Raw genomic sequence first — 20,705 nt, 5'->3', positions numbered from 1 at the left:
AATTCAAAAAAGCCGATCTTTACAGCAGAAATAAACATGTTTACAGCCTGGTACGAAAGACGAGTGTAGTCTGGATAGCTCATTTCTCAATCGGCTCACTGTAGGGGGAGTTAATTTTTTTCTAACGCTGCAATTTCTAAGATATTGAGATTAGGAGTCTTCCAATGAGAGGCACAGCTGACCTGATTGACAGGCGGGAACACTGTAGCTGTTGGCTAGGAGGCTCAAAGCCCGCCTCTTTACGTCACAATTGCTCGACAGCAGCAACATGGCTCCCGCCGACAATTGACTTCAAAACAGCGCTTCAGAAACAGATGGGTGACGTCATGGATCCTATGTCAATATTCTATAAAGTCTATGGACACACGTAGTCCTCCGCCTGTAGTGCACTGATCAGCTAATCAGGTCCATGATGTACGAGTCACTGATATATATTGAGAATTTTGACAATTTCTTATCTCAGTATCACATAATTGTAAACAACAAATGCTGAACATTATCTGTTTTTGTTATCTAGCAGACACAGTAATGTATGTAGACTTGGTTAATTCAGCTCAGTCTTCCCCTTTAACAGATAACACTGTGTTTTTTAAACATATCACATATCAGAGAAAAATAGGTCTGCACAGCCTTTTTTAGAAGCAGAAGGCTACACACATAGCCTGAAGTGCACCTCCACCAAAATGTAAAAAAATGACAGCATTGTATTTCCTGCATTTACAGCACTTCTGAAAGTGCCGTACATCGGCCATACCTTTCATCTCCTCTGACGTCTCCTCTCTATACTCCCCTGTAATCATTGCTGTATGATAAACAGCAAAATGTATCAGCTCTAAATTAACATAATACGCCCAGAATCGCTGTGAAAAAGCTAGCAGAAATGTAGCATAACTGTAATCAGGGGACCATCAGAGAGACAACACTGCCGAGAGCATTTCAACTAGGGATGTCAAGTTTAAGTATTCTCCAATGATCGATCTTTGGAAATGTTAACCATCAATTATCTATTAATCATTTTAAAAAATGTAACGTGTTCAATGTCAAAAACAATGCCAAAGACATTTCTGCCTCTAAATCAATTTTCCTAAGCGACACAATATATATAACTGGCATTATTGAATAGTGACGGATCACATTGAGGCGTACAAAATGTTCAACACGCTGAACATCAACGTGTGGAGCAGGCTCATAATCTCTGTGGACATATAATCATAAAGGAAAGGCTCAGGCTACAACATGTGGATTTACTGCAAGAAGAGAACTGAGCAGAAACATATTTCAGAATCACAGTGTCCAGTTCTCTGTCTATTCGTTCTTTTTGAGAAAAATAAGCATGTGTACATGGACAGGTGTAAGTCGGGAGTGCAACCGGGCCATTATCAGTCCAGGCCAGAGAAAAAAAGCTGCAGCCCCCAGCTAAGCGTCTCTGCTGTGCGCAACACCTTTAGTCAGCTGATTCACATCGAAACATGCTTTAAACTAAAAACACCTCCCTGATAGCAGAATGAAATATGAGACCACATGATGTTTGTTCCAAGTGATAGAAAATCAGGAAAAAATAAAACGTGTTTGAGTAAGTTCTTAACATGCAAATAATCGAGTAGCAATTCATTTTTAAAATCCCTAGTTCAGACAAAGTACTGCAGAGCTACACGAACACATTGACGCACAAGTATGTGATGTCGGACACTGATGCGTAGGGTCAACGCAGACGTATAAACCAGGATTAACTCTTTCATGGAGGTACCTCTGCAGCTGTTGATGGCCTAGCCTTTGTTCTGGTTCTCAGGCTGGTTTCTTAACAAAGGGCCAGGATCCCCTGTAGCCAATACACTTACTACTGCCTCATTCAACCCCACTTCAAAATAAAAAAAATCCCTTTAGTCCCATGATGCCCATTAAAAGGGAAATGCATATGTTTCAAACTTTGAGAGCACTTACTCTGTGCATAAGAAAGCATCTAAATCAATGCCATCTTTAATGGCCGTACAATGAAAGTCTCCAAAGTTAATTTGTGAAGAAAGCACAGGACAAAGACTCGATTAATTCTGTTGTTTTTCAGTTTGACAGCGAGGGTTGAGGTTAGCAGAAGGGGAGGGATTAGTGCAATGAGAGTGTGATGAAAACAGTAGGCTCAGCACAATAATGCTGCACGTCCCAGCCAAGACATATTAGGTTAATGAAATGTTCACAGGCTGTAACTGTTGTAATGAGTGGACAGATTGTGTAGAAGGACAAGAGAGATTTGAGGCCTCCAGGGACCGGATGAACAGCATAGCGGATAGCAGTGATCTAAGGTAAAAATGTACACATACAACCTTTAACTACAGCTCATTATCGGCAGATTTCAGGAAGAGTTTTGCTAAAGAAAGGACTAAAAAAGTATTGATTTAAAAATGTTTTACTTGTTTATCTATTTTCTTTTCATCCTTCATTTCAAAACATGCCCAAAGAATTTTATGAAAGGTAGAAAAAATCTTTCCTTGAACACAAACGCTCCATATTTCTATTCATAAAACAGACAAACAGCAGCTTTTAGCAAGCAGGAGCTCGTATTTATTTCCAATAAATAACCTCAATCGTCCAACTATAAAAGACGCTGCCCTCACAGTCTGACAACTCCACAGTTCAAGAACGAACAGAGATCAAGAACTACACTAACAGATCATAAAAAGCAAGGATGCGGCAAAGAACACGAGTAATTCAAAACGAGGATGTGTGGGAGAGGAGTGAAATAAAAGAGAGATAAAGTGAAAAAAAGGAAAAGAAAGGTAGGAACGCATCAGAGAATGGCAAGATTGGGAGAGGATGGAGTTACACAGAGACATTTAGGGGAGAACTGAGTCAAACTCAAATACCAAATGATTACATCACTTAAAGTGTCAAGTACATTTCCATTTAAAGTGCTTGCTTAAACACCCATGAAGAGGTGTTCTCCGGCTGCTGTATGCACACAATAATGACCGGGGAGTCTCCTAAGTCCCTCAAGCTGTGGAGTCGTGGCTCTCTTCCTCAACGCATCGCCTCATCCACCTCAGCTTTGCACAATATTGATGTATCCAACAAACAACTAAGGAACAGATGCCCCCCAGATATCATCTCAAAGTTACTATAAGAGCAAAAATTACAACCACACTTTGGTTGACACGCTGCACCCTCTACCAGAGGACACAGAGATGAATGGGCCAAAGGAACCAAGACTGCTGACTCCTGCTAGGGTAACAAAAACTACTGACATCAGAGTAATGGTTCTACTATCAATGGAAACAGTTTTATTTTATTTAAAAGCCACTTTCAGGCACCTGAACACTCTCTAAAGTAGTGCATGCTGCAAACTAAACTAGGGATGGGCATTTCAAGCCAAAATGCTACTCAATAATCATTGGCACTGTCAGCGTCTGTCTCGATCTTTACGTCGGTGTTTCTGTGACGCGGCATGGCGTATGTTTTAGGGCTGTCAAAATTGCTCCAAAATGACTTTTGAATATTCGCTCTAAAAAAAAAGCCATAGGTTCGAACCATTCGAATATCTATATTTGCACATTATGTTAATAACAGGTGGACAAACTAATACAAGGAGACATAACTACTTTTATATGTATTTTTATTTCAGATATAACATGCCTAAAACATACCTACACATTACAAAACAAGTAAATGATCTAATGGCCTATACTGTAACACTTTTAAGAGCGTAGACCTCTCGCTCGCCCGCCCCCCTCCCCTCCCCTCTCTGTACACAATGCGCTGAGTGAGTGCTGAACAAGACTTGTGCGAGCAATTAAATGTCCCGATTCTTGTCCCTAATATAGGCAGGCTTCATTCAGTGATTGAAGCAAATATTATTGACTTTAATTGAAGTTAAAGTTAAAAACGAAAAAGTAGTCCACTTACATTCTTGGCGCTAGTATAAAAAAAAAGCATTATCCCAGTGTCGCTGATTGTCTGGCTCTTTTAGTCCACTGTCAATGTAGGGTCTTAGGCCTGACAGGTTATCTGCCAAAAACACAAGACAGTCCACATGTGAAGAGGCCAGTGCCGATCTCTTTTTATTCACTATGTTCCCAGCGGAGGAAAAGACGCGTTCAGAGCGCACTGAGGATCCGGGGATGGAAAGATTTCTTTCTGCCGTCTGCTTCATGCTGTGCATGTTTGACTCCTGTGACCTGTCCCTGACCCGCCATGCAGGGCACCCACTCGCAAAGCAGCCGCTGATGTGTTTTTTTTCCACAGTGGAATATAAATTTTCACAATCGAATCTCCTTTTTTTTTTTATATTCGAATATATATTCGAGTTTAGAATATTCGTTGACAGCCCTAGTATGTTTATATTTTACATCCATGCTGCCTCTCTGGAAATACGTGTGTAATAGTGTGAGATTCAGAAACGGAGAAACTTGCTGCGATTGTTTTCTTCTTCTTTTGCTATTTAATGTAGTTAGCATTCTTCTTTTAATGTTTGCTAAGAGGGTTAGCAAACGGCTTCAAGACGCTTTATAGCCACCATCTGGCAGGGATACCGTATTACAACCAGGCACCGGTAAAACGCTGAAAAGTTGCACTTTTAAAATGAGAAAATAATCAAAAGGAACTCTTTAATTTTTGCAAAGTGAACGAATATTGGTAAATCATCATGTAGCATGTCCTCAGGACTCCGTCTAACTAAGACAGAAAACCGAAACACAGAAAGAAATTATTATGCCAATTATTAGTACCATTGCATTTATGTCTATGACTGTGTACTAACCTCACTAAAATCAAGGATCTCATTGAACATATCAGACAAGGCGGGTGCATGCACCTCATCTGGTTCAGAGAGAGACGAGTTCTTTTTTCTACGCTCTGTTCTCCATCCTCCGCTGTGCGCTTCTCCGTCTTCAAGCGGGTTCTCCACATCCATCGCGGCCTGGATCATTTCTTGTGCATGCTGCTTTATTCCCACATCCAAGTAATGATCTTCATAACACGGATCAAGTACAGTCACGATGAAGTGCAGAGGATCCGAATAGATCTCAGTGAAATGTGTGCTGAGTGTACTTTTCATTGTTTTCACTCCATGGTCCGTCTCAACCTCTTTGCTTAGAAGACGCTCTAGTGCTGCAGTTAAAGGAAGAATGGATGCAGACCATAGACTGTATAAAATATGGACGTAGTGTCCGTGGCGTCACCCATCTGTTCCTGAGAGCTGTTTGGAAGCCAATCAACGGCGGCAGCCATATTGGAAATGCGGTACACAACCAGGCAGAGTGTGACATAAAGGGGCAGAGTTTGAGCCTCTTAGCCAACAGCTATCAGGGTTCCCACTCTTTTACAGAGATCATATTCCAGGACATTTTCAGGACATCTTCATTGATGATCAAGCTGGTATGACAGTCGAAATTTAGTACCTAATTTAGTTCCTAAATAGTCTAATATGTTCCTCTCAGTGGAAGTCTACATTGAAAGACATGTAGTCTATGGCTATCAATGAAATCATTTCTTACATACTTAAAAATGATGGCAAATTGATAATAGAATAATGCAACCACAGATGTACAGCACTTCACTTTATTAGTGCAACCAAGTAACGATGATGGAAGGAATCAGGAAGCTGTGTTGCTGAAATAATTAAATAATAATAATGATCAGAGGATCAGTGCATTAATGACCTAAATAGAACTGAATGACAAAAATGGCCACAAATGTTTCTCAACTCAACTCAGACTCAAAATATACCTGCTTAATCATGATATTCATCCTGCTAAGTGGTCCATATAAAACAAAGCAAATGTCACATTTTTTTATTTGAGTACCGTAAACTCTGAAAAAATCGCACCGGTGTAAAGACGCACTCTGTATTTGAAGATCTCTCAGAGATTTAAAAAAATGTAAACTGTCTTCCTGCATAGCGATGTCTATTATGATCAGGGATGTCTACAACGTGGAGTTTCTGTGCATCCGTGTCGCTCCTTTTTGTTCCGTTTGTTTTCACTATCGGGAGTTTGGACTCAAACTTTTTGGAGCCAGGGACCCCTTACAGGTGAGAAAATTGTCCATGGCCCCCTCATAATTGTAACACAGATTAAGCACATTAGTGATGTGTCATGATCAAAAGCATCGGCTGCCAGAACAGCCAGCTCACATCGAGAGAGAGCCGGCTCCCAGTTTTTTCCTTTCGCTGCTTAGCTCTCACAGTGCTCAGCCCCAGCATGGCGGCCATGTGGCCAATCACATGTGAGGATATAGGATATAGGTGATGGAGGGAAGGCTTTGTATCGTGGCTACATCAGAGAGAGTCTTCTTGAAGACTGGGTAAATACTCACTGAGAGGAGAAATCGGATCAGCCCATCCAAGCTGAGGCATCAGATTTTTCTCAATACCAAACTGATTGGTTCTGGTTCTGTTTGCTTAAGTTCAGTTCTGGTTCTAACCCTAACCCCAATCCTATCCCTAACAATAATCATAACCCTAACCCTAATCCTAATCCTAACCCTAACCCTAACCCTAATCCTAACCCTAAACCTAACCTAACCCTAACCCTAATCCTAACCCTAACCCTAACCCTAACCATAACCCTAATCCTAACCCTAACCCTAATCCTAATCCTAACCCTAACCCTAATCCTAACCCTAACCCTAACCCTAACCATAACCCGAACCCTAACCCTAATCCTAATCCTAACCCTAACCCTAATCATAACACCAACCCTAATCCTAACCCTAACCCTAATCATAACCCTAACCCTATCAGCCCATCCAAGCTGAGGCATCAGATTGTTCTCAATACCAAGGACAATAATAATGTTTGCACCAGTTTAGTTCTGGTTCTGGTTCTGTTTGCTTGATTTCTGGTTCTGTTTGCTTGAGTTGGTTCTGTTTCTGTGTACTTGAGTTGGTTCTGTTTGCTTGAGTTTGGTTCTGGTTCTGTTTGCTTGAGTTTGGTTATGGTTCAGGTTCTGTTTGCTTGAGTTCGGTTATGGTTTGGTTCTGTTCTGGTTCGGTTATGGTTCTGTTCTGGTTCAGTTCTGGTTCGGTTCTGTTCTGGTTCGGTTCTGTTCTGGTTCGGTTCTGGTTCAGTTCTGGTTCGGTTCTGTTCTGGTTCGGTTCTGTTCTGGTTCGGTACTGGTACGGTTCTGATATGGTTCTGGTTCTGGTTCGGTTCTGGTTCTGTTCTGGTTCGGTTCTGATACGGTTCTGGTTCGGTTCTGGTTCGGAACTTGAACGGTTCTGATACGGTTCTGGTTCGGTTCTGGTACGGTTCTTGTATGGTTCTGGTTCGGTTCTGTTCTGTTCTGGTTCTGTTCCTGGTTCTGTTAGCTTGAGTTTGGTTACGGTTTGGTTCGGTTCTGGTACGGTTCTGGTACAGTTCTGGTTCGGTTCTGGTTCGGAACTGGTACGGTTCTGATATGGTTCTGGTTCGGTTCTGGTACGGTTCTGGTATGGTTTTGGTTCGGTTCTGTTATGGTTCTGGTACGGTTCTGGTATGGTTCTGGTTCGGTTCTGGTTCTTGTCTGGATCGGTTCTGGTTGGGTTTGCTTGGGTTTGGTTCTGGTTCTGTTTGAGTTTGGTTCTGGTTCTGTGTGCATGAGTTTGGTTCTGGTTCTGTTTGCTTAAGTTTAGTTCTGGTTCTAACCCTAACCCCAATCCTATCCCTAACCCTAACAATAATCATAACCCTAACCCTAACCCTAATCCTAACCCTAATCCTAACCCTAACCCTAATCCTAATCCTAACCCTAATCTTAACCCTAATCCTAACCCTAACCCTAACCCTAATCCTAACCCTAATCCTAATCCTAATCTTAACCCTAACCCTAATCCTAACCCTAACAATAATCCTAACCCTAACCCTAACCCTAATCCTAACCCTAACCCTAATCCTAACCCTAATCCTAACCCTAACCCTAATCTTAACCCTAACCCTAATCCTAACCCTAACCCTAATCCTAACCCTAACCCTAATCCTAACCCTAACCCTAACCATAATCCTAACCCTAATCATAACCCTAATCCTAACCCTAATCCTAACCCTATCCCTAATCCTAACCCTAACCCTAATCCTAACCCTAATCCTAATCCTAACCCTGACCCTAATCCTAACCCTTATCTTAACCCTAATCCTAGTCATAACCCCAACCCTAATCATAACACTTACCCTAACCATAACCCTTACCCTAATTTAACCCTAACCCTAAGCACAACCCTAATGCTAACCCTAATCTTAACCCTAACCCTAATCATAACCCTAATCCTAACCATAACCTTAACGCTAATCCTAACCCTAATCACAACCCTTACCCTAACCCTAATCACAACCCTAACCCTAATCCTACCTTTACCCTAACCCTAATCATAACATTAACCCTAACCCTAATCCTAATTTAACCCTAATCCTAATCCTAACTTAACCCTAACCCTAAGCACAACCCTAACCCTTATCACAACCCTAACCCTTATCACAACCCTAACCCTAACCCTAATATCAGGGTGAGAATGGTTTTGTAAAAGAATAAATGCACAAAATTGGGCAATTATAAGGCTTTTCATACAAGCACTGTACGTAAAAGGGTTTTCAACACAAACCATTAGTTTATGCAAATTTAAGGTAAAATATACGGCTACATAAGAGCCTAAATTAAGAGCCGTTCGGGAGTCGAAAGAGCCGGCTCTTCTTTGGGAGCCGAGTCAAAAGAGAGCCGAACGTCCCATCACTAAAGCACATGCTTACTACCATTTGCACTCTTAGTTGCCCTTGGAACTATTTGTATTGTAAAACGTATCAATGTAAATCCTTCAGACCTGTACCATAGTGATAAACAGATAACACTTCAATTTGAATCAAGTAAATACCACTTGTATACTTTAAAACAGAGGGTCATTTCATTCCCTGTGGACTCAACATGACAGCATTTATACTTTTCAAGTAATTGATCTTCAACGCTTTCAGAAAATTAACAGTAACAAGACTCACATATCCCTTCGAGCCACCAAATGGTATCATAACAATGGTGTATATGCTGTTTTTAATGACACAGCACAATTTTATAATGTATTAAAAATGTATTCAAATTATTTCACAGACCCCCACGCTATGGTTCGCGGACCCCCAGGGGTCCCAGGAACCCACTTTGAGAACAACTGAGCTAGAGTACGGTAATTGAGCTAAATGTACCATAAAACATAAACAATATGTTTTCTGTGAATGCATGATTATGAAGTGAAGGAGAAAAGATGTGAAAAAAGTTGTGCAGTGTCGCTGTCTTTTCCAGCACAGCGTGCACTCAACTTTCAATGAATGGGGATTTGTTTTGTTAATCGAGTAAGGTCGCACGCAGTCATGTTGGAATAATTTTCCAGGACTATATGTGATTTTCCAGGACATTTAACTTTTTCTCCCATTTTACAGGTGTTTTCCAGTACTGGAAAACTGGTCAAATCTTTTTCAGGTTTTCCAGGTTTTTTCTTGCGTCATCACAACATTCTGTTTCGGCCGTGTTGTTTCAGTGATAAAAGTTTTTTGGGCGAAAAACCGAAAATGCACCATTTTCGGCCGAAAATTTGCGATGGCCGAATTTTGGGTGCATCGCTAATTAATTTGAATATTTTCTTATTTTTTTAATTTGAGCTATTTCTTTTTTATTGATCTACTCATTTGTATTGATATTTTTAGCCTTCATTTTATCTTCAACTCTTATCTTTACCTTATTTTTTTATTTATTTGAACTATTAATATTCTCAATGTTAATTTGATACTTTTACTTATTTTAATTACACATATTTTATTGTTGTTGTTGTTGTTGTGCATTAGTCTCTATCACAAAATAATCATTCTTTGGATGCAAAACATTTAAAGCAAATAATCTTACACAGTGTAATTGTATCTCACCTCACATGGGGAAGTTAAAGCCACGCAGGATAGTTTCCACCAGAGACTCCTGGACAGCTTTGGCGAGATGGAGGGGCACTATTGAGTCAGCTGTGAGCTCGGCTAGCAGGTGGTGTTAGCCATGTACACAGGTGGACTCTCCGTTTATATCCACAGTAAACACCAATAACTTTTGTCTCGTACAGCCATTTCACAGGGCTCTGAAGCTGAACTTGTTATCCAAAATTCGTTTCTTTATCCATTTCTTCTCAAGGAGGTTTGTTTCTGCTAACCATCTACAACTGTTAGCGGTTAGCCCCCGGGTCGCAGGTTAGCATCACAACAGGTGAGGGATTTCCACACGGCAGTCTATCATACAGAACTTAACATCGACCATACCATGCCAGGTCTCCACGGCACTATATTTACTAGTCCTACATGAGGAAAAGAACATACTAGGTATAAACTCCTCCAACTTGTGACCAACTACAGTCCTCTCTCGGTCAGAGCCACAGTCAATGGTCAGAGCAGAAGACATTGGCGTCTCCCATAAATAACATAGAAAGGAAGCGCCACCTTGTGGCGCTTTTCGGTACTGCAGTTATATAGGGGATTTTCGCATAGGCTGTATAAATAATGGACGTAGTATCCGTGACGTCACCCATCTGTTTCTGAAGCCCTGTTTTGAAGCCAATCGTCGGCTGGAGCCATATTAGGGGTGCTGAACTCAATCTAACTGCTGTCAGGCTAGTGTGAGGTAAAGAGGTTGGCTTTGAGCCTCCTAGCCAACAGCTACAGTGTCCCCACCTGTCAATCAACTCAGCTGTACCTCTCATAATGGAAAACTTGGAATCTTAACATCTTAGAAATTACCTCGTTATGAAAAATTAACCCTGTGTACGGTGTGTGCCGATCTAGATATGAGCTATCCAGACTACACTCATTTTTTGTACCCGGCTGTAAGCATGTTTATTTCTGCTTTAAAGATCGCCTTTTTTGAATGGGCTGTGTATGTGGTTTCCGATGAACTGCAGTTTTTAACACTTCCCCAGTGACTTCTTCTTCTTCTTCTTCTTCTTCTTCTTCTTCTTCTTCTTCTTCTTCTTCTTCTTTGGTTATGACAGGCTAGACGCGTCAACAGCGAATTGCTGCCCACCTCTAGTCAATATTTCAAGTCTTTCATTAATTTCTTAGATTTTTTTTGTATATTCTGGTGCTTTGAAGGTTTTCCAAAAAACCCATACTTTAGTCCAGTTGTCCAGATTGAGTAATGTACGCATATTAAAAACAGTGTAACGAGTTAATTAATTAGGGTTGTCCAAGTTAACACATTTTAATACTAAATACAAATTCCCTATAATGCTACTGACCCCTGACATTTGAATACAGTGATACATTTGTCTACTCCCATGTTGTTAAGAGTACTACTTGGAAAATATCCTTTTAAGTTACTTTTTCAGTGAATACAAAATGCATGATTAATTTTAAGTAATAGCATGATTGTCCATTGCTAACTTGTGATTAATTAATTGTTAATTTATTATCCATTTAAATGGGTTGGATATTACATTGGCAAGAATAATTAGGAAGATACAACTATTGTGATTAACAGAACAATACATTTTACTGTCAGATTTTGCAAATACATTTGTTTTTGTTTTTTTATGTTATGATAGTTTTCTCAAAATTTGAATTACAAAAATATGCATATGTTGATTTGTAAACCTTTACCTTATCATTTCGTCAAAAGTTTTCAAATATCAGTGCAAACTGAGGCAGAAAATTCCCCAAAATATTTGAACGGCCTTCTGTAGTCAGTGGTAGGGAAAAAGGTGATGATTTGTATTTCAAGTTTTACTGTTCATGTTCATTTTAAGGTGATTTGTTTTTAAAATCTGCACAACTTCCACCCTGTCCCTTTGATTAATTGTGCTTGGCCTTCAGTGTAAGCTGAGTGAGACTAAGCAATATGAAATCAAAGAGTAGTTCCTAATTTTGAATCAGATTCACCCCAGTAGTCCTTCTGACTGCTTATACTATTGATAATACTGTCACTCTTCACTGGTCCATGTACTGAAATGCAGCACTGATGTTTGCCTTTGTGAAAGGCCTTTATTATTAAAGTGCCCTCACCTGCTTATACACTGCAGCCCGTAAACAACATGAATGATGTGCTGAGCAGTGCTGCCTAACACACATTTATTAAATTACACTTTTCAGCCACACATCAGCTTTCTCCTTTGATTCATTCCCTTTAATGAGTTTGCTGATGTAGACTGGCATGCTGTAATGAAAAGGTAAAGACAAGCAAGCAGGAGAGCCATAAATAAGTCTCAGCGCATGAGGAATAATGACAGGAGTTTAATGTCCAATTAGATTAAAAGGCTCTCTGACACAAAAGCAGGATGCTGAGTGCACTGCTCAATGAGCCTGTGAACGACATTGATTAACGCTAAACGGATCTATTACTCTCATCCATGGTACTGATCAACAGCTCTACCTGCCACCTCTCTAACACTATAAATGTGAGCGTGGTTGCACCTAGAGCTTTGCATGCAAACAAGTCTAGCCTGATGAGTGGGCTATAGATTAACAAACCATGCAACCATTGTCCAGAAATATCCATGACTGTGTGGTTTTTTTTTCTCAAGGATATCAAGGTGGGATTGTGTGTTTTCTTCTTTATTAATTTCACTGAGTTAACAAAGGGATTAGGTGGCCTTTGTCTGATGTGTGAATCTCATAAAGCAAGGGGGAGTTCTCTCCTCCTGAAACCTGATATCTCTCCACATTATTAGCTTTTGCAGAAAAACACGATAGTGATATGAGAAGTCTATCATCATATTTGTTTTCAGACACTTTTCATACACCCTCAGCTTGCATCTCCCATTCGATCCGAACATTAGAGACGGGCTGCGGAGGTGTTTAAATCTGCTTTGCTGCAGGGGGAGGAAACTACCTTGTAGTCGTGGCTCCCCATTATTCTGCTGACAGCGCTTTGTGGAGCTTTCCTCTGCTGAGGAGAGATGATGAGAGATGTCCTTCTGTGGAGGAGTATGTCAACACCTTTGACATTTAACACAGCCTGCATTATCATTCACAGTTCAAGGATTGGGTGTGCAGCACTAACATCAAAGGGGCAATATTATGTAGCAGACTGCATTGTGTATGTGTATAAGGCTCAGCTTCCTTTGTAACTGGAGGTCTGAGGTCCCTGCTCAGTATTTATTACAGGCTGGTGTGTCTGTTGTCCAGAATTCAAGCACTGAGGGTTTTTTTTCCCTCTGTAAAACTAAAAGGCAAAGGGAAGACTGCATCTTATTTCTCTGAAGTGACATCTTCACTGGGACAGAACAGATTATAATCACTACAGTAAGGTCGCCCTTAGTCTGGAGCTGTTACACTTTGCACCCACCTGCACTTAGCAACTCTGCAGATTTGCAGATGCAGACTCCACAATAAATAAATAGTATTATGTGTATTTTATGCACAGAACTACTTGATGGCAAGACAGCTAAGATTTAATGAGCAAAGATGCTTCAATATAACTATCAATAACTATATCTTCCAACTGTAACCGACTTACCCTTGTTAACTCACCAAAAAAGAACAGTTTTCACATGGTCACTTTTTTGATGACTTTCCAAAAAAAGAACAGTTCTAGCTTTTAAAATGTCAGTTATGTTTTTGCAAACCAGAGCACTCCTGCACATGCATTGAAGACTTTTTTATGTTAATGTCTTCCACCAGGCATAGGGCCCTCAAACTGAGCACTGTGAAAGGACTGAAATCAGAAGTCCATATATCCATGGTAAGACTTGTGTTACAACCCGGCTCTGAGGATGTGCAAAAGTAACTCGGAATTTGTTACCAAATAGATAAGAAAAATAATGGGAACAAGATCATGGTCTGTAATCAGTAGTGTAGGCGTGTATGAGGGAGTATGTAAAAAAGACCGCCTGTCGCGACCGCCTGATGTGCAGCAAACACCTGATGTGCAGCAACCGCCTGATGTGCAGCCACCGCCTGATGTGCAGCAGCCGTTGCTGTGCTGCACTGAGGCCTAGGCAGAAACTGTGAGCATACTTCTGCAGTTATAAGCACAGTGTACATGGTAGTACTGCTTGTGAACAGTAGGTGGGGCTATGACTGTAATGAAGTGATCATCTGCAGGAATGATACACTATTATAATACTCAATAATAATATTTTTGAAAAGAAAGCCTTTTACGCAGTTACTTGTCATCTGAGACGGCGTGTGAGACAATGAGCAACTACTCTATATGATTTGTGAGTAACCTACGGAGGTCAAAAAATCAATCATCTCATTCTCCTTAAAAAGCCTTTGTGTCCTACAAGAAATTGAAAACACCTCATAATTGTTTTTCCACAGTGAAAGGACGGCACATATTTGGGGGGGATTCTTAATGTGGGGGAATCAGGTAAATCAGGCAATCCTGCATGCAATTCCACATCAAATTATACACATTAAAGACCGTTAATCATTTTATGCATTCACGGTTTTGGGAAAATAAGCAGGCAAAAATGTTCTTCCTTATATATCATGCCAGTTTATGTAATCATACTTCTATTTATTAAATTCATCCATCGTTGATTTGACGAGGAAGGCTCTGCTGAGATACAAGATCTGTTCTTCAGGGAACCCATGTACAACATGGCATCGCAAACAAATTGAACACCAAGCAATAAAAACACAAAAGTGAAAAATGTCATGTAGATGTTTGTTTTCTAGATTTAAATAAGACTCAACTGCAAAGAATATCCACTGTATGAACAAGCAGCATTTAGATTCAGACCATGCACATTTATTTACATCATCTCTCGTCATTGCTTAATTACAGCATGCCAGTCACATCATGTTTTGATTACACACTTACATCTGAAACTGCTGCTGCCACAGTTTTACACTCCACGAAAAGCCTGAAACCATATCAACATAAAGCCCCTCTAAAAAATTGATTGGTGCAAAATGCATCGTGGCTTTGAATGAAATAGAAGTATCTAATTTCTTGATTCGGAAAGATGTCTCAAGAATATTATCATTGTCCTGATAATAATTAAAAATGTTATGGCATCAATTGTTTTTGTGTAGTTTTTAATTTGGGCATCTGATGTGTTAGTTTTTATTTCCGTTTTAGAGACACATATTGTGCAGCACATGATGCTGCTTAAAATAGTGCTGCATTGGCACTGCTGCTGCAAAAAACCATTCAGCTAAAATGGTCCACATGGGTTTGACACAATTTTTTTCTTCTCTTTTCATAAGTGCCTCACTAAGGCAATGTTATTGCTTAATTTCCTTCTTTTTTTTTATTTTTACAGTGGATAAAGTCACAGACATACACCCACGTGTTTCTATAACTGGATCTCCTTTCCACCTCTTCATCACCAAGACAACTCTACAGCTCAGTCAAGATTTTTCTTTCACTTTCTTCAGACACTTTTTCTTCACTTTTACAACTATACTTAAAGTCGAGAGACCAAATAGTCTTTATTTATACAGTGCCATATCATTACAAAGGTTATTTCAGGTCACGTTATGAAATGAGCAATCCTGGACTGTACTCCGTGTCAATCAATCATCAATCAATCTTTATTCATATGGCGCCAAATCACAACAAAATCTGAAGACTCTTTCTAAACAGAGCAGGTCTAGACTGTACTCTGTATTATATTATTAACAAAGACCCAACATCAAGACAGGATAAGATCCAGTCCCATCTTACAGACAGGACTCAGTCTGATCTCCTCTTAATCCACCATGAGCAAGCATCTAGCAACAACTGACAACAGCGGAAAGACTTGATTTACAGGCAGAAACCTCAAGCAGAACCAGACTGATTGGTAAACAGCCACCTGCCGAGGCTGGATGGGCCTAAAAAGTGGGATAAATGGGGATTGAAAGTGAGATAGATTAGTAACAACAAGACAAAAATACAGTAACAACAGACCTGTTAATTATAAGAGCATACATCTGAAAAAGTTTGAGTCATATCAAAAACCTATTTGATACATTATGTCAGAAAGACATTACATATCCATACAAATGAGGTATCATACAGAGGAGAAAAAAATGTCTATCACACCCTCGGTGGAAGTAGAGAATTAGCTTTGTGGAGCACAGTTACAGCGTTTTAATGGCAGAAAAACTTAATTAACTAGGTGAGCCTTGGGGGCTCTCACAAAATGCCTCCCCAAGCAACAGCAGAGCGCAAGAATGACCCCCAGCTACCGCAGACCTGCTTACTGATACAGAAAATATGATTGCTTTTCATATTCCAGTGAATTTTCAACATTTCCCATTTTACCTCAGGACACAGCAGCTCAGATCACATTAGAATAGGTGCATTACGGGAAAAAAGAAAGGGGGCAGTGCGTGTGGGCGTTGTTAGCTAAATGAATTTTAATAAATAACACTGAAACATAATGAAACATAAGACAATATGAAAGCTGAAATTAAATGCTTGTTGGAGTATGCGAGACAGATAATGGGATACAGTAGTGAAACAGATGAGTTTAAGGAGGTGCGTGTTCAATTTATATGTAAATCAATCTACCTAATAGAATGACCTCGACCAGGTGCCAGAGGATAGGAAAACGATCCCGCCCAAAATCATTTTTACAATTTCTAAATCTCCTGAGCTTTCACGTGAACACGATGTTAGCCTGGTGCTACAATAACCCATTCAAGATCAGGCTAATGAGGTGATTTGTTGAGTTATGCAGAAAGTAAGACACTGGTCTTACAAAATGCACATTTCTCCACATGGGGTGGCGATAACAGGGTGCAGACTGCCCTTTTCACCTGTGTCGGTATGAAGTGGATTGATGGGTGACAAGCCTGCCACCACCATCCGACACTGCTCTATGTCACCTTCTTGTCCTCTTACAGCCTGAAACAGAAAACCTATATGTCTGTCATACTGACCCTCCTTGTTAGAGTGACAGCAGAGGATAATAAGGAGAGAACAAATGACGTGCTGTAAGCCCCCTGCAACGTGACCTTTGACCTCTCTCACTGTAGCCTATTCACATGATGTCTCTGACAATCACTGTACGGATGAAGAGTCGATCAGGTGCTATCAGGAAAGCCACTGCATATTTCAACAACTTATTTAAATTAAGAGTTTTCTTTTTAAAAAAATAAAAATTGGTGTGTGGGCGTGTGCTGAGGAGCAAAGGCGCTTCAGTCCCACTGTCTGTCAGTCGCTAATGGTGTGGAGCAGTGGGAGGCCGGGACACCTGCGTCTGCTGCCTGATAATGAATATGATGAAGATGGATAACACTTTGCACTGTCTGAAACCGTGCGCTCAGCTAGGGAGTGATTACTGCGGTAATTGGGATCCGTGGTGGCTGCCGCTGGAGATGCTGATGATGAGGCCATCTCGGGTAAAATGTAGATAACATTTACATTACTCATGTTGGACCCGAGAGTTATAACTTCACTAATCACCACTGATAACCTGTGACCCAGAGAGTATCACTGTACATTTTCATTGGTGTAACGTTTTAGCGATTAGGGAGTAGTCATGGGGTGCTATGTTTGGAAACACGAACAGGAGCGTGAACAGGGGGCAGCACTTGGGGGCCTGGGCCCTGAAAAAGGACTGGCCACCCAAAATTTGTAATCCATGAGAGGATGCCGATTTAGAGGTGGGGCTTAGAAAAAACGTTTTTATATTAGGCTGTCAACATGTTTAGTTCTGCTGTTAAATGAGTATGAGTATCAGTATGGGCTCTAATGGGGCACCTTTGGCTTTTGGAGCCAGACCCAAGTGGACACTTAAGGAACTGTAGTTTATTGCACTTATGCATTGGCTTCATTTTTTTTTTTTTACCAGAGGTTGTCGCTTGGTTGGAACATATACTTCATGCCCCTTTTGCACAAGTCCCTACCTTAGCAGGACTACCCCAGTCAAAACTGTCCATAAACACTGCTAGTGACCAGGTTAAGAAATGTTGGGGTCAGAATCATAAAACATCATATTTCAAAGGCTCCCAACTCATAAAATCTTGCAATCAGAAAAGGTTGACAACAACAAAGCAACAGGACCAAAGTGACTTTGACAGACTGTGTTTACCAACCCCAACTGTCCCCAAAAGTCTGACTATGTCCCCCTCAGCACCACAACCCCTCAACAACAGTGTAGCCACAAACAGCATTGGTATGCCAGTCACATGAAACACAGGGACAAAAACACTGAGGATATTACTCACTTTTGGGGGCCATTTGTATCGCTAGTGTCACTCTGACCACCTCTACCTTGTGCCACAGGGTGTGACATATTGATTATTACAACCATCTCCATACTTCACGCTGTTATTTTGAAAGATTTCAGAAAGAGATTTATGAAGACCCCAGAGTGATCATTACCAGGTGGCCTTGTCAGTGCACCACTTCTTCTTCTTCTCTGGTGAGGTTATTTTTTGGGATTCCTGAGGGACGATGGGTGTCCTCTAGGTAGTGTCCTAGTGCAGAGAGGATGCTAAAGAGGGGGGGGGGGGGGTGCTCTTAATGACCATCTGCTCAGAGAGCAACCTTTTTAATGAAGATGGATGCTGAGAGGATCTGACCAGGGGGGCTGAAGGCAGGGGTCTAACGACACAGCCTACTATGTCTAGACCATCTTGGTTGCCTTACGTGCCCTGTCAGTCCTCACTAACACACTGGCAACGAGAAAAGCCAACAGGCCTCCTGGAGCTGTACTGTTGCTTTCACAGCACTCACACACTCCTAAAAGTCATGTTCCACTTTACTTTGGTGGCTGCAGGTATTGAAGGTATTCACTCTAAGCTCTTTATAAATATGGTTCACCTAAGGTCATGTTGAAAATGTTTTAAACAAGTAGCTGACAATACCTAAGGAGGGGTCTATTACCAGATTTGAATGGTCGACATGGAATCCATAAATTTCTCATAATAGACACATATCAAAGGAGATCATTCCGTGTATGCCATGATCACCTGCTCAAGAAATAAAAGCCACCATATTTTTTTTTTGCTTTTTGTTTAAATCAAAATCTGAAGTTTTTCTGCAAGCCATAAGTCCATATTCCTTTTTTTTTTTTTTAAACTAACCCTAATTTGTGGAATCGGGACTATTTTTTTTAGTCATAAAAATAAATCATTTACAAATTAAAGTCAATTTAAATACATTTTAGATCGATACTTTTTATCAGCTTGTTAATGTGCTTTGTTGGTAGCTACGCCAGGCTCTTGCTCACATTGTCAGAATTCTAATCCTTGTTACTTCCTGCTCACTATTCATTATCTCTTACCTGACATCTTGAGGCCAATCATTATCAAGTATCAATCCAGACTTTGGCTTAGATTGCAGTTACTATATTAGTTCCATTCCATTAGAGTTCCATTTCCGCATTTCATCTTCAAACAGAATAACTGATGTACTTGCAGCTTTTTTTTATATACAATGCAAAATATCTACAGAGGGGTCTCACATTGAGACATATTGTACTTTCTGTCTTTCTGAATTTGAGATCACCATTTTGGTCAGGTCTTATGTGGTCTAAGTGTTAATCACTTAGATGAAAGCTACACAAGTTTAATTATGATTGGTTATTGTTAATGCCTTACACTTTGCCATGAAGTCACATTGTCTTATTGTTAACTAACCTCCTCATCATCCTGAATCCAGAGCTCCACTGTTATAGTATCCAAAAAAGGAAAGAGGAAGCTTACAGCACCCACATCCCAAGGCTTTACCCTGAACCTGCGCTCCAAATTAAAAACAAGCCCTTGGCCTCATGGGCTGTTTTGTCAGCAATCTTTTATTAGAGTCATCGCGTTCGAAAAAAAGACAGACCCTGCGAAGAGAAGGCACCGATGTTCCCCACTGCCCTTTCTTTTTTCCCTCAGACATCACTTCTCTGTAAAGGTTATTAGAGAAGTCAACTCGGATTGACGGATGGAGATGGAAGACGCTCAGAAGCCCATCTCTCTCACACTCATCTTCATCTGAGCATCGCTACTGACAGCACAGGAGCAGAGGAGGAGACGGATGGATGGGTCTTTTCTCCCTACTGTACTTCATGTAGTGCCAAATCTGTAAGAGAACACTATTTATAGTCCTCTTTGAGTTTTGATGTCCTCACACCTAAAACTATTGGCCTAATAAAAAACAAGAATGATTCGGATGTTTATAGGGAACTTTTAATGTAATCTTGTCTGTAACTCTGTATTTGTCTGTTAATACACTGTGAGTAAGTGTGTGAGGTGCCATGGGCTAAAAGGAACCGTTATAATGAGGGATGATACCAATAAATTGATATCTCCAACACTCTCCACAAGTCTGCTCTTTAGCTGCAGTTAAAAGGATTGACTCAGCCTTCACTAACCTTGTATTTGACTTGAACTGTCATTAGCAAATCAAAAGCAGATTAATTAATGACAGGTTCACGGGGGTGTGCATTACCTTAAGTGACTATTGTAATATAACTTGGAGAGAAATCACCCACAGCTTTCTCCTTGTGACACCAGAATGAATGTTTTGCTACTTTCAAGAGTGCCAATGCTGTCATCAAGAAGGTGGAAATGGATTCTATAAGTGGCTGGGAGTCTATTAGAGCATTCATTCTGCTACAAATGGAGCTCTTCGCAAGTGGTCAACACTTTCACCGTCTACTATTCTTTTTGCTGCTTGGCAGCAGGGTCATGCTTAGACGGTTTGACTGAGGTGGCCCATATGAGGCATTGACTTTTGCAGGGGTGGCATTAAGAGGGTTTTCAAAGACACATGTGGACACATAGACTTAATGTGTCAGATCTGTCTCTATTATTTACTCAAATCCTGACACAAAGGCTTCATTTCTGTGTGAAAGTT

The 20,705-nt window shown here is 40.5% G+C and overlaps 2 long non-coding RNA genes across 5 annotated transcripts in view; one reads left to right on the top strand and one right to left on the bottom strand.

Annotated features, from left to right (window-relative positions):
• LOC117831526 overlaps nucleotides 1-10,428 on the bottom strand; it is an 86,269-nt gene extending 75,841 nt beyond the window's left edge. For 2 of the 4 annotated variants that reach the window (XR_004635017.1, XR_004635018.1), the window contains exon 1: nucleotides 9,866-10,428. This is a non-coding gene — a long non-coding RNA (uncharacterized LOC117831526). The remainder of the gene's footprint in view (nucleotides 1-9,865) is intronic. The other 2 variants (XR_004635019.1, XR_004635016.1) reach the window with 2 other exon arrangements.
• Nucleotides 9,917-20,160, top strand: LOC117831527. Its single transcript, XR_004635020.1, has 3 exons — nucleotides 9,917-9,996; nucleotides 10,119-10,190; nucleotides 19,742-20,160. It is a non-coding gene; the product is annotated as an uncharacterized LOC117831527 (long non-coding RNA).
• Nucleotides 20,161-20,705: the final 545 nt, after the last annotated feature.

The sequence above is a fragment of the Notolabrus celidotus genome, chromosome 19 (genome assembly GCF_009762535.1).
Source record: "Notolabrus celidotus isolate fNotCel1 chromosome 19, fNotCel1.pri, whole genome shotgun sequence".
NCBI lineage: Eukaryota > Metazoa > Chordata > Actinopteri > Labriformes > Labridae > Notolabrus > Notolabrus celidotus.
This window is presented reverse-complemented; position numbering and strand designations above follow the sequence as displayed.